At 40.1% G+C, this 19166-nt stretch overlaps 1 protein-coding gene across 1 annotated transcript in view; it reads left to right on the forward strand.

The window, feature by feature from the left end:
- The first annotated feature begins 14575 nt into the window (after window positions 1-14575).
- The window catches only part of bsk146 (brain specific kinase 146), a 14952-nt gene continuing 10361 nt past the window's right edge, over window positions 14576-19166 (forward strand). Inside the window, exon 1 of the mRNA XM_056576878.1 lies at window positions 14576-14984. The gene's annotated coding sequence lies outside the window, so the exon portion shown is untranslated. The remainder of the gene's footprint in view (window positions 14985-19166) is intronic.

Raw genomic sequence — 19166 nt, forward strand, 5'->3', positions numbered from 1 at the left:
AACACTGACGTTTTTTATCGGTCGTCATGAAAAAAGACATAAGGGGTAACACTGTCGTTTTTTATCGGTCGTCATGAAAAAAAACATGAGGGGTAACACTGTTGTTTTTTATCGGTCGTCATGAAAATAGACATAAGGGGTAACACTGTCGTTTTTTATTGGTCCTCATGAAAAAACCATAAGGGGTAACACTGTCCTTTTTAATCGGTCGTCATGAAAAAAAACATAAGGGGTAACACTGTCGTTTTTTATCGGTCGTCATGAAAAAAAACATAATGGGTAACACTGTCATTTTTTATTGGTCCTCATGAAAAAAAACATAAGGGGTAACACTGTCATTTTTTATTGGTCCTCATGAAAAATAACATAAGGGGTAACACTGACGTTTTTTATTGGTCGTCGTGAAAAAAACATAAGGGGTATCACTGTTGTTTTTATCGGTCGTCATGAAAAAAAAACATGAGGGGTAACACTGTTGTTTTTTATCGGTCGTCATGAAAAAAAACATAAGGGGTAACACTGTTGTTTTTTATTGGTCCTCATGAAAAAAAACATAAGGGGTAACACTGTCGTTTTTAATCGGTCGTCATGAAAAAAAACATAAGGGGTAACACTGACGTTTTTTATCGGTCGTCATGAAAAAAGACATAAGGGGTAACACTGTCGTTTTTTATCGGTCGTCATGAAAAAAAACATGAGGGGTAACACTGTTGTTTTTTATCGGTCGTCATGAAAATAGACATAAGGGGTAACACTGTCGTTTTTTATTGGTCCTCATGAAAAAACCATAAGGGGTAACACTGTCCTTTTTAATCGGTCGTCATGAAAAAAAACATAAGGGGTAACACTGTCGTTTTTTATCGGTCGTCATGAAAAAAAACATAAGGGGTAACACTGTCGTTTTTTATCGGTCGTCATGAAAAAAACATAAGGGGTAACACTGTCGTTTTTTATCGGTCGTCATGAAAAAAAACATAAGGGGTAACACTGTCGTTTTTTATTGGTCGTCATGAAAAAAAACATAATGGGTAACACTGTCGTTTTTTATCGGTCGTCATGAGAAAAAACATAAGGGGTAACACTGACGTTTTTTATCGGTCGTCATGAAAAAAAACATAAGGGGTAACACTGTCGTTTTTTATCGGTCGTCATGAAAAAAAACATGAGGGGTAACACTGTTGTTTTTTATCGGTCGTCATGAAAAAAAACATAAGGGGTAACACTGTCGTTTTTTATTGGTCCTCATGAAAAAAAACATAAGGGGTAACACTGTCGTTTTTAATCGGTCGTCATGAAAAAAAACATAAGGGGTAACACTGACGTTTTTTATCGGTCGTCATGAAAAAAGACATAAGGGGTAACACTGTCGTTTTTTATCGGTCGTCATGAAAAAAAACATGAGGGGTAACACTGTTGTTTTTTATCGGTCGTCATGAAAATAGACATAAGGGGTAACACTGTCGTTTTTTTTTGGTCCTCATGAAAAAACCATAAGGGGTAACACTGTCGTTTTTAATCGGTCGTCATGAAAAAAAACATAAGGGGTAACACTGTCGTTTTTTATCGGTCGTCATGAAAAAAAACATAAGGGGTAACACTGTCGTTTTTTATCGGTCGTCATGAAAAAAAACATAAGGGGTAACACTGTCGTTTTTATCGGTCGTCATGAAAAAAAACATAAGGGGTAACACTGTCGTTTTTTATTGGTCGTCATGAAAAAAAACATACGGGGTAACACCGTCGTTTTTTATCGGTCATCATGAGAAAAAACATAAGGGGTAACACTGACGTTTTTTATCGGTCGTCATGAAAAAAAACATAAGGGGTAACACTGTCGTTTTTTATCGGTCGTCATGAAAAAAAACATGAGGGGTAACACTGTTGTTTTTTATCGGTCGTCATGAAAAAAAACATTAGGGGTAACACTGTCGTTTTTTATCGGTCGTCATGAAAAAAAACAGAAGGGGTAACACTGTCCTTTTTAATTGGTCCTCATGAAAAAAAACCTAAGGGGTAACACTGTCGTTTTTTAATGGTCCTCATGAAAAAAAAAAAAAAACATAAGGGGTAACACTGTTGTTTTTTATTGGTCCTCATGAAAAAAACCATAAGGGGTAACACTGTTGTTTTTTATTGGTCGTCATGAAAAAAAACATAAGGTGTAACACTGTTGTTTATTATTGGTCGTCCTGAAAAAAAACATAAGGGGTAACACTGTCCTTTTTTATTGGTCCTCATGAAAAAAAACATAAGGGGTAACACTGTCGTTTTTTATCGGTCCTCATGAAAAAAAACATAAGGGGTAACACTGTCGTTTTTAATCGGTCGTCATGAAAAAAAACATAAGGGGTAACACTGACGTTTTTTATCGGTCGTCATGAAAAAAAACATAAGGGGTAACACTGTCGTTTTTTATCGGTCGTCATGAAAAAAAACATGAGGGGTAACACTGTTGTTTTTTATCGGTCGTCATGAAAATAAACATAAGGGGTAACACTGTCGTTTTTTATTGGTCCTCATGAAAAGAAATATAAGGGGTAACACTGTCGTTTTTAATCGGTCGTCATGAAAAAAAACATAAGGGGTAACACTGACGTTTTTTATCGGTCGTCATGAAAAAAAACATAAGGGGTAACACTGTTGTTTTTTATCGGTCGTCATGAAAAAAAACATAAGGGGTAACACTGTTGTTTTTTATCGGTCGTCATGAAAAAAAACATAAGGGGTAACACTGTCGTTTTTTATCGGTCGTCATGAGAAAAAACATTAGGGGTAAAACTGACGTTTTTTATCGGTCCTCATGAAAAAAAACATAAGGGGTAACACTGTCCTTTTTTATTGGTCCTCATGAAAAAAACCATAAGGGGTAACACTGTTGTTTTTTATTGGTCGTCATGAAAAAAACCATAAGGGGTAACACTGTCGTTTTTTATTGGTCGTTATGAAAAAAAACTGAAGGGGTAACACTGTCGTTTTTTATCGGTCGTCATGAGAAAAAACATAAGGGGTAACACTGACGTTTTTTATCGGTCGTCATGAAAAAAAACATAAGGGGTAACACTGTCGTTTTTTATCGGTCGTCATGAAAAAAAACATGAGGGGTAACACTGTCGTTTTTTATCGGTCGTCATGAAAAAAAACATAAGGGGTAACACTGTTGTATTTTATTGGTCGTCATGAAAAGAAACATAGGGGGTAACACTGTCCTTTTTTATTGGTCGTCATGAAAAAAAACATACGGGGTAAAACTGTTGTTTTTTATCGGTCGTCATGAAAAAAAACATTAGGGGTAACACTGTTGTTTTTTATTGGTCGTCATGAAAAAAAACATAAGGGGTAACACTGTCGTTTTTATTGGTCGTCATGAAAAAAAACTGATGGGGTAACACTGTCGTTTTTTATCGGTCGTCATGAGAAAAAAACATAAGGGGTAACACTGACGTTTTTTATCGGTCGTCATGAAAAAAAACATAAGGGGTAACACTGTCGTATTTTATCGGTCGTCATGAAAAAAAACATGAGGGGTAACACTGTTGTTTTTTATCGGTCGTCATGAAAAAAAACATAAGGGGTAACACTGTCGTTTTTTATCGGTCGTCATGAAAAAAAACATAAGGGGTAACACTGTCGTTTTTTATTGGTCCTCATGAAAAAAAAAAAAAACATAAGGGGTAACACTGTTGTTTTTTATTGGTCGTCATGAAAAAAACCATAAGGGGTAACACTGTCGTTTTTTATTGGTCGTCATGAAAAAAACCATAAGGGGTAACACTGTCGTTTTTTTATTGGTCGTCATGAAAAAAAACATAAGGGAAATAATAGAAATACACACATAATAATAATTCTTTATTTCAGACCCAGGAGGATCCATATCAACACAGGCAAAATAAACAAACATTTTCTTCATCTTTATTGATTATTGATTAATATGTTTTGTCTTCGCCTCCGTGGTGCAGTGGAGTGAACTCTGCCTAACCCCCTGGAGACCGGGGTTCAAGTCCGGTTGATGTCTTCTGTTGTAATGTCGAAATTCATCAAATAAAACATAGGGTCTAACCCTGTTGTTATTTCATTGGTCGTCATGAAAAAAAACATAAGGGGTAACACCGTCATTTTTTATTGGTCCTCATGAAAAAAAACATAAGTTGTTTTTTATTGGTCCTCATGAAAAAAAACATAAGGGGTAACACTGTTGTTTTTTATTGGTCCTCATGAAAAAAAACATAAGGGGTAACACTGTCGTTTTTTATTGGTCGTCATGAAAAAAAACATAAGGGGTAACACTCTTTTTTATTGGTCCTCATGAAAAAAAACATAAGGGGTAACACTGTCCTTTTTTATCGGTCGTCATGAAAAAAGACATAATGGGTAACACTGTCGTATTTTATTGGTCGTCATGAAAAAAAACATAAGGGGTAACACTGTCCTTTTTTATTGGTCGTCATGAAAAAAAACATAAGGGGTAACACGGTCGTTTTTTATTGGTACTCATGAAAAAAAACATAAGGGATAACACTGTCGTTTTTAATCGGTCGTCATGAAAAAAAACATAAGGGGTAACACTGTTGTTTTTTATCGGTCGTCATGAAAAAAACCATAAGGGGTAACACTGTTGTTTTTTATTGGTCGTCATGAAAAAAAACATAAGGGGTAACACTGTCATTTTTTATTGGTCGTCATGAAAAAAAACTGAAGGGGTAACACTGTCGTTTTTTATCGGTCGTCATGAGAAAAAAACACAAGGGGTAACACTGACGTTTTTTATCGGTCGTCATGAAAAAAAACATAAGGGGTAACACTGTCGTTTTTTATCGGTCGTCATGAAAAAAAACATGAGGGGTAACACTGTTGTTTTTTATCGGTCGTTATGAATAAAAACATAAGGGGTAACACTGTCGTTTTTTATCGGTCGTCATGAAAAAAAACATAAGGGGTAACACTCGTTTTTTATTGGTCCACATGAAAAAAAAAAAAAACATAAGGGGTTACACTGTTGTTTTTTATTGGTCGTCATGAAAAAAACCATAAGGGGTAACACTGTCGTTTTTTATTGGTCGTCATGAAAAAAAACTGAAGGGGTAACACTGTCGTTTTTTATCGGTCGTCATGAGAAAAAAACATAAGGGGTAACACTGACGTTTTTTATCGGTCGTCATGAAAAAAAACATAAGGGGTAACACTGTCGTTTTTTATCGGTCGTCATGAAAAAAAACATGAGGGGTAACACTTGTTTTTTATCGGTCGTCATGAAAAAAAACATAAGGGGTAACACTGTCGTTTTTTATTGGTCGTCATGAAAAAAACCATAAGGGGTAAAACTGTCGTTTTTTATTGGTCGTCATGAAAAAAACCATAAGGGGTAACACTGTCGTTTTTTTATTGGTCGTCATGAAAAAAAACATAAGGGAAATAATAGAAATACACACATAATAATAATTCTTTATTTCAGACCCAGGAGGATCCATATCAACACAGGCAAAATAAACAAACATACATTTTCGTCATCTTTATTGATTATTGATTAATATGTTTTGTCTTCGCCTCCGTGGTGCAGTGGAGTGAACTCTGCCTATCCCCCTGGAGACCGGGGTTCAAGTCCGGTTGATGTCTGCTGTTGTAATGTCGAAATTCATAAAATAAAACATAGGGTCTAACCCTGTTGTTATTTCATTGGTCGTCATGAAAAAAAACATAAGGGGTAACACTGTCGTTTTTTATTGGTCCTCATGAAAAAAAACATAAGTCGTTTTTTATTGGTCCTCATGAAAAAAAACATAAGGGGTAACACTGTTGTTTTTTATTGGTCCTCATGAAAAAAAACATAAGGGGTAACACTGTCGTTTTTTATTGGTCGTCATGAAAAAAGACATAAGGGGTAACACTGTCGTTTTTTATTGGTCCTCATGAAAAAAAACATAAGGGGTAACACTGTCGTTTTTTATTGGTCGTCAAGAAAAAAACATAAGGGGTAACACGGTCGTTTTTTATTGGTCCTCATGAAAAAAAACATAAGGGGTAACACTGTCGTTTTTAATCGGTCGTCATGAAAAAAAACATAAGGGGTGACACTGTTGTTTTTTATCGGTCGTCATGAAAAAAAACATAAGGGGTAACACTGTTGTTTTTTATTGGTCGTCATGAAAAAAAACATAAGGGGTAACACTGTCGTTTTTTATTGGTCGTCATGAAAAAAAACATAAGGGGTAACACTGTTGTTTTTATCGGTCGTCATGAGAAAAAAACATAAGGGGTAACACTGACGTTTTTTATCGGTCGTCATGAAAAAAAACATAAGGGGTAACACTGTCGTTTTTTATCGGTCGTCATGAAAAAAAACATGAGGGGTAACACTGTTGTTTTTTATCGGTCGTCATGAAAAAAAACATAAGGGGTAACACTGTCGTTTTTTTATTGGTCGTCATGAAAAAAACCATAAGGGAAATAATAGAAATACACGCATAATAATAATTCTTCATTTCAGACCCAGGAGGATCCATATCAACACAGGCAAAATAAACAAACATACATTTTAATGTCATGTATATCCTCTTTATTGATTATTGATTAATATGTTTTGTCTTCGCCTCCGTTGTGCAGTGGAGTGCACTCTGCCTAACCCCCTGGAGACCGGGGTTCAAGTCCGGTTGATGTCATCTGTTGTGATGTCGAAATTCATCAAATAAAACATAGGGTCTAACACTGTTGTTATTTCATTGGTCGTCATGAAAAAAAACATAAGGGGTAACACTGTCGTTTTTTATTGGTCCTCATGAAAAAAGACATAAGGGGTAACACTGTCGTTTTTTATTGGTCCTCATGAAAAAAAACATAAGGGGTAACACTGTCGTTTTTTATTGGTCGTCAAGAAAAAAACATAAGGGGTAACACTGTTGTTTTTTATTGGTCGTCATGAAAAAAACCATAAGGGGTAACACTGTCGTTTTTTATTGGTCGTCATGAAAAAAACCATAAGGGGTAACACTGTCGTTTTTTTATTGGTCGTCATGAAAAATATATAAGGGAAATAATAGAAATACACACATAATAATAATTCTTTATTTCAGACCCAGGAGGATCCATATCAACACAGGCAAAACAAACAAACATACATTTTAATGTCATGTATATCCTCTTTATTGATTATTGATTAATATGTTTTGTCTTCGCCTCCGTGGTGCAGTGGAGTGCACTCTGCCTAGCCCCCTGGAGACTGGGGTTCAAGTCCGGTTGATGTCTTCTGTTGTAATGTTGAAATTCATCAAATAAAACATAGGGTCGAACACTGTTGTTATTTCATTGGTCGTCATGAAAAAAAACATAAGGGGTAACACTGTCGTTTTTTATTGGTCCTCATGAAAAAAGAAATAAGTCGTTTTTTATTGGTCGTCATGAAAAAAAACATAAGGGGTAACACTGTCGTTTTTTATTGGTCCTCATGAAAAAAAAAGTAAGGGGTAACACTGTCCTTTTTTATCGGTCGTCATGAAAAAAGACATAAGGGGTAACAATGTCGTTTTTTATTGGTCCTCAACTCCTCATGAAAAAAAACATAAGGGGTAACACTGTCGTTTTTTATTGGTCGTCAAGAAAAAAACATAAGGGGTAACACTGTTGTTTTTTATTGGTCCTCATGAAAAAAACCATAAGGGGTAACACTGTTGTTTATTATTGGTTGTCATGAAAAAAACATAAGGGGTAACACTGTCCTTTTTTATTGGTCCTCATGAAAAAAACCATAAGGGGTAACACTGTTGTTTTTTATTGGTCGTCTGATGATCTCTGCATATATAATAATAAAAATAATAAATGGACATGGGGAGAGAGACAGACAGGCTCCACACGGGGAGAGAGAGAGACAGGCTCCACACGGGGAGAGAGACAGACAGGCTCCACACGGGGAGAGAGAGAGACAGGCTCCACACGGGGAGAGAGAGACAGACAGGCTCCACACGGGGAGAGAGAGAGACAGGCTCCACACGGGGAGAGAGAGACAGACAGGCTCCACACGGGGAGAGAGAGAGACAGGCTCCACACGGGGAGAGAGAGAGAGACAGGCTCCACACGGGGAGAGAGACAGACAGGCTCCACACGGGGAGAGAGAGACAGAGAGGCTCCACACGGGGAGAGAGAGACAGACAGGCTCCACACGAGGAGAGAGAGACTTGCTCCACACAGGGAGATAGAAAGACCGACCCACACCGGGTTTCAACCAGGGACCTTGTGGCTGTGAGGCAGCAGTGCTAACCACTGTGCCAGCACGACACCGGTGGTGGAGGCTGAACGTATTTGAGTACAATCAGCGTCGTTTTTTCTAGTGGTAATCAGCTCAAGAAGCGCATGGACATGAATGTCCGTTCCTCCAGGACACAGCTGGAAAAACATAAGGGGTAACACTGTCCTTTTTTATTGGTCCTCATGAAAAAAAAAAAAAACATAAGGGGTAACACTGTTGTTTTTTATTGGCCGTCCTGAAAAAAACCATAAGGGGTAACACTGTCGTTTTTTATTGGTCGTCATGAAAAAAAACATAAAGGGTAACACTGTCGTTTTTTTATTGGTCCTCATGAAAAAAACCATAAGGGAAATAATAAAAATACACACATAATAATAATTCTTTATTTCAGACCCAGGAGGATCCATATCAACACAGACAAAATAAACAAACATACATTTTAATATCATGTATGTCCTCTTTATTGATTATTGATTAATATGTTTTGTCTTCGCCTCCGTGGTGCAGTGGAGTGCACTCTGCCTAACCCGCTGGAGACCGGGGTTCAAGTCCGGTTGATGTCTTCTGTTGTAATGTCGAAATACATCAAATAAAACATAAGGTGTAAAGCTGTTGTTATTTCATTGGTCGTCATGAAAAAAAACATAAGGGGTAACACTGTCGTTTTTTATTGGTCGTCATGAAAAAAAACATAAGGGGTAACACTGTCCTTTTTTATTGGTCCTCATGAAAAAGAACATAAGGGGTAACACGGTCGTTTTTTATTGGTCCTCATGAAAAAAAACATAACGGGTAACACTGTCGTTTTTAATCGGTCGTCATGAAAAAAAACATAAGGGGTAACACTGTTGTTTTTTTTCGGTCGTCATGAAAAAAAACATAAGGGGTAACACTGTTGTTTTTTATTGGTCGTCATGAAAAAAAACATAAGGGGTAACACTGTCGTTTTTTATTGGTCGTCATGAAAAAAACATAAGGGGTAACACTGTCGTTTTTTATCGGTCGTCATGAGAAAAAAACATAAGGGGTAACACTGAGGTTTTTTATCGGTCGTCATGAAAAAAAACATAAGGGGTAACACTGTCGTTTTTTATCGGTCGTCATGAAAAAAAACATGAGGGGTAACACTGTTGTTTTTTATCGGTCGTCATGAAAAAAAACATAAGGGGTAACACTGTCGTTTTTTATCGGTCGTCATGAAAAAAAACATAAGGGGTAACACTGTCGTTTTTTATCGGTCGTGATGAAAAAAAACATAAGGGGTAACACTGTCGTTTTTTATTGGTCCTCATGAAAAAAAAAAAAAACATAAGGGGTAACACTGTTGTTTTTTATTGGTCGTCCTGAAAAAAAACATAAGGGGTAACACTGTTGTTTATTATTGGTTGTCATGAAAAAAACATAAGGGGTAACACTGTCCTTTTTTATTGGTCCTCATGAAAAAAACCATAAGGGGTAACACTGTTGTTTTTTATTGGTCGTCTGATGATCTCTGCATATATAATAATAAAAATAATAAATCGACATGGGGAGAGAGACAGACAGGCTCCACACGGGGAGAGAGAGAGACAGGCTCCACACGGGGAGAGAGACAGACAGGCTCCACACAGGGAGAGAGAGACAGACTGGCTCCACACGGGGAGAGAGAGAGACAGGCTCCACACGGGGAGAGAGAGACAGAGAGGCTCCACACGAGGAGAGAGAGACAGGCTCCACACAGGGAGATAGAAAGACCGACCCCCACCGGGTTTCAACCAGGGACCTTGTGGCTGTGAGGCAGCAGTGCTAACCACTGCGCCAGCACAACACCGGTGGTGGAGGCTGAAGGTATTTGAGTACAATCAGCGTCATCATCTAGTGGTAATAAGCTCAAGAAGCGCATGGACATGAATGTCCGTTCCTCCAGGACACGGCTGGAAAAACATAAGGGGTAACACTGTCCTTTTTTATTGGTCCTCATGAAAAAAAAAAAAAAACATAAGGGGTAGCACTGTTGTTTTTTATTGGTCGTCCTGAAAAAAACCATAAGGGGTAACACTGTCGTTTTTTATTGGTCGTCATGAAAAAAAACATAAGGGAAATAATAGAAATACACACATAATAATAATTCTTTATTTCAGACCCAGGAGGATCCATATCAACACAGACAAAATAAACAAACATACATTTTAATGTCATGTATATCCTCTTTATTGATTATTGATTAATATGTTTTGTCTTCGCCTCCGTAGTGGAGTGCACTCTGCCTAACCCCCTGGAGACCGGGGTTCAAGTCCGGTTGATGTCTTCTGTTGTAATGTCGAAATACATCAAATAAAACATAGGGTCTAACGCTGTTGTTATATCATTGGTCGTCATGAAAAAAAACATAAGGGGTAACACTGTTGTTTTTTATTGGTCGTCATGAAAAAAAACATAAGGGGTAACACTGTCCTTTTTTATTGGTCCTCATGAAAAAAAACATAAGGGGTAGCACGGTCGTTTTTTATTGGTCCTCATGAAAAAAAAACATAAGGGGTAACACTGTCGTTTTTAATCGGTCGTCATGAAAAAAAACATAAGGGGTAACACTGTTGTTTTTTATTGGTCGTCATGAAAAAAAACATAAGGGGTAACACTGTCCTTTTTTATTGGTCCTCATGAAAAAAAACATAAGGGGTAACACGGTCATTTTTTATTGGTCCTCATGAAAAAAAACATAAGGGGTAACACTGTTGTTTTTTATCGGTCGTCATGAAAAAAAACATAAGGGGTAACACTGTTGTTTTTTATTGGTCGTCATGAAAAAAAACATAAGGGGTAACACTGTCGTTTTTTATTGGTCGTCATGAAAAAAAAAATAAGGGGTAACACTGTCGTTTTTTATCGGTCGTCATGAGAAAAAAACATAAGGGGTAACACTGACGTTTTTTATCGGTCGTCATGAAAAAAAACATAAGGGGTAACACTGTCGTTTTTTATCGGTCGTCATGAAAAAAAACATGAGGGGTAACACTGTTGTTTTTTATCGGTCGTCATGAAAAAAAACATAAGGGGTAACACTGTCGTTTTTTATCGGTCGTCATGAAAAAAAACATAAGGGGTAACACTGTCGTTTTTTATTGGTCCTCATGAAAAAAAAAAAAAACATAAGGGGTAACACTGTTGTTTTTTATTGGTCGTCATGAAAAAAACCATAAGGGGTAACACTGTCGTTTTTTTATTGGTCGTCATGAAAAAAAACATAAGGGAAATAATAGAAATACACACATAATAATAATTCTTTATTTCAGACCCAGGAGGATCCATATCAACACAGGCAAAATAAACAAACATACATTTTAATGTCATGTATATCGTCTTTATTGATTATTGATTAATATGTTTTGTCTTCGCCTCCGTGGTGCAGTGGAGTGCACTCTGCCTAACCCCCTGGAGACCGGGGTTCAAGTCCGGTTGATGTCTTCTGTTGTAATGTCGAAATTCATCAAATAAAACATAGGGTCTAACACTGTTGTTATTTCATTGGTCGTCATGAAAAAAAACATAAGGGGTAACACTGTCGTTTTTTATTGGTCGTCATGAAAAAAAACATAAGTCGTTTTTTATTGGTCCTCATGAAAAAAAACATAAGGGGTAACACTGTTGTTTTTTATTGGTCCTCATGAAAAAAAACATAAGGGGTAACACTGTCGTTTTTTATTGGTCGTCATGAAAAAAAACATAAGGGGTAACACTGTCGTTTTTTATTGGTCCTCATGAAAAAAAACATAAGGGGTAACACTGTGGTTTTTTATTGGTCGTCATGAAAAAAAACATAAAGGGGAACACTGTTGTCTTTGTCAAATAAAACACAAGGGGTAACACAGTTGTTTTTTATTGGTCGTCATGAAAAAAACTTAGGGGTAACACTGTCGTTTTTTATTGGTCGTCTTGAAAAAAAACACAAGGGGTAACACTGTGGTTTTTTATTGGTCGTCATGAAAAAAAACATAAAGGGGAACACTGTTGTCTTTGTCAAATAAAACACAAGGGGTAACACTGTTGTTTTTTATTGGTCGTCATGAAAAAAACGTAAGGGGTAACACTGTCGTTTTTTATTGGTCGGCATGAAAAAAAACATAAGGGGTAACACTGTTGTTTTTTATTGGTCGTCATGAAAAAAAACCATAAGGGGTAACACTGTTGTTTTTTATTGGTCGTCATGAAAAAAAACACAAGGGGTAACACTGTTGTCTTTGTCAAATCAAATATAAGGGGTAACACTGTCGTATTTTATTGGTCGTCATGAAAAAAAACATATTTGAAAAAAAAAAAAAAATGTGTCCTTGTCAAATAAAATATAAGGGGTAACACTGTTGTTTTTCATCATTCATCATGGGAAAAAGACATAAGGGCTAACACTGTCGTTTTTATCAAATGAAACCTAAAGGGTAACACTGTATAGAATATAATAGAATTGAATAGAATAGAAACACACACGCACACACGCACACACACGCACACACACTCAGATGGATCCGACCGGGATTTCCGTTGCGATGGGTTTCCTCCATCAGCGACTTATACAATACACAAATTATGTAAAACAAAACCCCTCTTTCATTTTAAAATAATAGTATGTAAATATGTTGAATAGGCCTCCATCTTTCTATACTTTTAAAATGTTCCTACATAGCCTATTTTATAGCTTACACACTGATATTTTAAAACAGGAATGCGAAATGCGAAATGCATCCTGGGATATTTAACGGTCCCAAGTCCACACCATGTACATATTGAGCTAGCCCATGGACATAATAAGGGCTAGCCCCACCAGTAAGTAAAATAATCTCTTTCCACTTCAACAGAGAAACACGCATTTCAATGTTTCAAGTCCAATACACATTACATTGGGCTGGTGGGGCTAGAACCCCTCTTGCCCCTCCAGACGAACTCAGCCGGAAGAAGCAAGCCAGGGTCGACTAAAAATTAAATAAAAGCGCCGAAATTATTATTTTATAGTACTTTCTGGGGAGATTATTATTATTTAAAAAAAAATATATATATATATATATATCAATATATATATATTCTATTTTTTATATATTTCTTTTTTTTTCATTTTCTTTTTTTCTTGTGAGAGTAGCGACTTGCCCCTAATGACCAGTCGCCACTGGTCATTCTGACCTGGGACATTTAGAATTGTCGGTCCTCCTCATTTTTTTCCGGTCATTGACCGGTAATAACCGAAAACGGAAACTCTGCTATAAACCGGCCTAACTTTCACCGTCCACACCGAACCCCTTCTTTTTCGCACGGCTGTCAACATCCGAAACATACGCTAGTTAGATTTTCTCAAACAGCAGTTTCAAGTACGGGTAGCATAGAACTAACGTTAGCCAAGTGGGGGCTCCATGATTGCTAAATCTAATGAGAGAGGTAAAATTACCATTTAGGAAGGAAAGCATAGTATGCCTTGCGACTGTGCTTCGCAGTATGCCTTGCGAAACCCAGTATGCCTTTCGAAACACCTCGTGATTGGTCGATGAAACGCTACCAGGAACGCCTCACGCCCCGTGCCCACTACCTCCGTCCGTTGCGTGATCCCCATTGACTTTAATGGGGACGGACGCGCAATGCATTGTGGATCCGTCCGTTCCGTTGGAGCCTTCGGCTCAGTCAAGAAGTTGAAAAATTTTCAACTTTTTCGGCAGCGACGGATCCGTCATCCAATCAGATCGCGTCTGCAAATTTAAGCACTGTGACGCGACTCGGGCTCTGACGATACTGGAAAGCGGGAAAGCGGGTCATCTTGCATCGCAACAAGCAGGAAGTAGCGGGAAGAACCCGGCGAACTGATTTGATTGGCTGACGGATGCCTTTGCAAAGACTACTCCCCCATCAGTCAGCAACGCCTTCCCACCTCCGTTGACTGAAGGAGGTAGTGGGCACGGGCGTTCTTGTGTCATGACGGAAACGCCCAAGCCTGCAGCTGGACCCTTCTCCAAGGATCGGGCATCCACAGGGAGGGACATTGTCATGTTGTGTTTATGCAATCTGGCAATTTCATGCTGTGCGATATTTAGCCTACAACCAGTCTGACGTGCAGCTTTCACTTTGCTGACTAAAACAAATGAGCTGGTAATCTAACCGGGCGGTGGATGTGTAGCCTCGTCGCGTCGGTGTGTGTAGCCTACTCGGCGTGTGATGCTGTGCACTTGCCGTCGATGTCTATCACTCCAACGCGACGTGGCAGATTTCCGCAGCCACGGCGTGGAGTCTGTATGATATTGTTTACCTACTTGGACAATACTCATGTTTGGAATAAATCTAAAGAAAGCGAGCACGTTGTTTCCCGGTGCGTACGGGACTGTGGTCTAATCTGTACGGAGACAGCGTACCCGCCGGTCGCTCAGGAACGAGCTGAGCATAGCGGGAGTCCGACGGAGCGGCCCTCTGATTGGTCGAGCGGTTGGAAAGGGGCGGGTCTAACATCCCCCATCCCATCTCCCTGCTCTCCCCTCCTCCTGCCTGCCAACAGACCGAGGAGACAATAGCTAGGAGGACAGCGCTCAAGGGGACCCTGCTGCGAAATGCCAAGAGGCAGCACGAATACACCTCGACAGTGGTGGTTCAGTGTCGCGCGGAGTGAGCAGGACGCGTCCACGGTTGTCGGTTCCATCCCCAGCTCCACCGGGGTAGTATGCCGTCGTGTCAGCCGCTCTGTTTATCACCTGCACGGCTTAATGGGCCGGACTTCCAGAGCCCTCGGATGTGGACGGAGTGAATGGTGAGTTGAAGCAGCACAGCACCACCAGTGTTATATTTTGCGACAACTAAGAACCCGGGCTATGCCGCAGGGCGAGTGTCATTCGGACCGGGATGATGAGTTTATTCAGCAATGATGGCCTACGTGTCATTATGGTTTCTGCAACAATGCGTTGTCTTTGATTTGATGCATGATCAATATACAGGCCTATTTGGTGCGTACACACACACACACACACACACACACACACACACACACACACACACACACACACACACACACACACACACACACACACACACACACACACACACACACACACACACACACACACACACACACACACACCACATAATACCAATAAGAGCTTATTAAAGGATAGGGATCTCGTGCATTTGTTCTGCATGCCCAGTCCAATGTCTGACTCACGCAACAAACTTGAGCCTGAAATCTTTGCTTGTCATTTGTTCATGTTCGTTTATTGTGTAATATATTTTTGGCGGTTTGTGCCCGTGCTAAACAAACAGAACATTATTACTCCTTCTCTTCAATTTCCTCTCTCTCTCTCTCTCTCTCTCTCTCTCTCTCTCTCTCTCTCTCTCTCTCTCTCTCTCTCTCTCTCTCTCTCTCTCTCTCTCTGGGACACACACACACACACACACACACACACACACACACACACACACACACACACACACACACACACACACACACACACACACACACACACACACACACACACACACACACACACACACACACACACACACACACACACACACACACACACACACAGCTCTCCTGTAGTCATCAGCAGCTTTGTCCCTTCACTCCCGGGTCCGGTAGGATGGGAGATCAAAGGGACTCCGGACTCCGGTCCCCGGCTAGCATCCGCTGCCCCGCTACCGGGCCGGTTCTGTCTATCACCTCACGTCAAACCACAGCGAGTGACAGGGCCTCCCCCTCCCCCCCCTATGTCAGCGAGGGGAGGTGAGGACACAGGGAGAGCAGGTGGGGTTGCGGTGACAGCAGGTGGGATTCAGTTTCCGAAAGTCGCTTTAGCAGGAAGCGATACCAAAGCGGTTTGTGTGTTTTGCGTCGGCTGCCAGCTATAGGCTGATCCCCGTTGAACAAACAGGAACCGACTAGAAGGTGTAGCGGTCTCACTGGGCTGCGCGCTGTCAGGGATTCTGTGCGGCGTCAGCCGATGTGATGTCCCGGTTGTTGTACAAGAGCGCCTGCAGGGGAAGACCCTGACAGTCGAGGGGCAGGCCAATCCCAAGTGAGCTTGAGCTGTGATTGGGCGGATTGGTCTTGACACGAATTGAAGGGCGGAACGGGCAGCTTGATGGACCAATGGGTTGGCTGCATCCCCGATTCCAAATGCAAACAGTAGTGAGGGAACTGTGAAGGTAAAGCGTGTGGTGGGACTGGTCTGGTGAGGACATGTTTCTGGAAACGTTTGTTCACGCTAGATCAGAATATCGGGTATTTGTTCTCCACGTTTCTGTGTGAAATGTCCTATAGGCCACATTTCATGGAACGGTTGATAGACAACATTGCTCATCGTTACCTGAATGATGTGTGGTCTGTGATGATGGCGTGTCAGGAGACCATACGGCTTGGATTGATTGACGTTTCTTTCCTTTGGCAGTTGGTCTAAATAGCGTTCCTTTGATTAACTTGCGTTGATTTGTTTCTGGATACACACACACTCTCACACACACACACACAAATATGCACACAATCATACACATGCAGACACACACACAAATATGCAAACACACACACACACACACAACTACGCAAACACACACACACACACACACACACACACAGACACACACACACGCACACACACACACACACACACACACACACACACACACACACACACACACACACACACACACACACACACACACACACACACACACACAAATACACACACGCACATACACATTCACACACACACACACACACACACACACACACACACACACACACACACACACACACACACACACACACACACACACACACACACACATACATCTCTATACAAAAAATATCATGTTAATCAGTAAGAACACTGTGGTTGCAGTGTGTCCATGTGTGTGTCTGTAATGGAAGCCATTACATTCATGGCAAAATCCATTCCAAACAAGCTACTAGATCGTGGGTTACGCCACAACGATCAAAGGGGAATTCAATCATTTGCATGCAAGCACAAACAGATACACACACACAAACACACACCGCTGCAATGACTCACACAACACAATATATATAGGTCACAGAGCGAGCAGTTTACTGGAGCTCAGAACTGGCCATACTTTTGGACACACACAAACACACACGCACACACACACACACACGGACACACACTCGGCCCCCCCCATACCTCTACAGAGGGGGAGGACAGAGGTGTGGCGCGGTCTGACATCTCCTGTTCCTGTGTACAGTCCAGTGCTGTCACGTTATCACTTCAACATTCGATTCCAGGGGTGTTCTGTCTCCTGCTAGTAGACAATCTGTCATCCCCCCCCCCCCCCTAACCTCTCAGCACCTGACTCCTTCGTGTAAAACACCAGAGTGCTTTGGGCCGTCTTTGGTCCTCATTCAACCGCCGGCCATCTTGGCTCTAAACGCTATCTGAGTTAGTTTCCCCACCCAGGAATATTGTTAGGAAGGGTTAGGGTTATGGTTATGTGCTAGAGGTAGGTTAAGTGATAGTTAGAAATATGGTTAAGTGTTAGTTAGGAATAGGGTTATGTGTTAGTTAGGGTTAGGGTTAAGTGTTAAATAGGAATAGCGTAATTTGTTAGTTAGAAATAGGGTTATGTAGTTAAGAATTGGGTTATGTGTTTGAGTTACTAATAGGGTTACATATTAGTTAGGAATGGGGTTATGTGTTTAGGTTAGTAATAGTGTTATATGTTGACGGGTAAGGGGTTGTTCAGTGCAAGGGATATGGGTTAGTAGTCGGGTTAGGGTTAGTAATATGATTAGTTGAGGTTGAGTATAGTGTAAGTAATTTTGATAGTAGGGTATAATGTAAGTATAGTGTGAGTAATTGGGTTGAGAAAATAGGGTTAGGTTCTAGGGTTAGATTTTTAGCAATATATTTACCTCTTCACTTTAGATTTATACCAGTCTATACTAAATATATATATTTAATCACTACTTATCTATTCATACACTAAATACATCTATCTATTCAATAGTTATCTATTCCTTCGCTAAAGATATCTATCCCTTATATCTCCCCCATACATTTTCAAAAAGTACATGAATACATTTCCAAAATTGTGTGTGTGTGTGTTTGTCTGTGTGTGCGTGTATCTAGTGTACCATCACTAGGTTACTGATTGCTGCAGCGTTCCCGGTATTGAACCTTGGAAAACTATATGGTATCTGCTATGTGGGCCGCCTGCTTGCTAGCTCCCATTTGGTCCACGTTATTATAGTTGCCTGAGTGGGCAGTGTGGAAGGTTGAACCAGTGTACCCAAATAAATAAATAAATAGATATATATGGCCAAATCTTGCTTCTATTTCGACGTTGCTTTTTTTCAACACGTCCCTAGATAACTGAAAACAGTGTTTAACATGGCAATATACACAGAGCTACGGCGGTTAGCAACACCGTGTTATTCCGGGTTGCTTCAGGACATGGAATGATTTATTGAATTGTTGTTTATTTATTTATTTTCGGAGTCAGAGAGGTTATCGCAGCTGGTGTCAGTTAGCCATAGGCTTTTTATCTATTATCCATTGTAGCCTGCTTTAGCTTTTAGACCTGAATACTTTATATACTTTTTCTGAATTTCTTGTTACTTATTTTGAGACTTCCTCCTCTTCAAATGGACTAGTTAATCTCGCAGTATCGAGGGGAGTTCAGAACACCGCCATTTCTTGGTATTTCCTAGGATCCGTCTCTTTGCTCTGGGTCTAGGGTTTGTCCCGGGGCGTTCCGTTACCGCCGGCTACCGGGGTATTCCCGGGATGTCAGTCTGACAATGTCGATGATGATGTCATGGGTTTGAGGAGAGCCGTTCCACGTACCTGAACCCAACGACACAGGGCCCACCTGTTACAGGAGGACAAGAACAAGAGGCGATTATGACCCTCTATCTATCACTGCTGGTCTCTAGAGTAGAGACCAGCCCCCCCAAACCCCCTCCCCCCCTACTGGAAGCACT

Source organism: Gadus chalcogrammus, chromosome 18 (assembly GCF_026213295.1).
Source record: "Gadus chalcogrammus isolate NIFS_2021 chromosome 18, NIFS_Gcha_1.0, whole genome shotgun sequence".
Classification (NCBI taxonomy): domain Eukaryota; kingdom Metazoa; phylum Chordata; class Actinopteri; order Gadiformes; family Gadidae; genus Gadus; species Gadus chalcogrammus.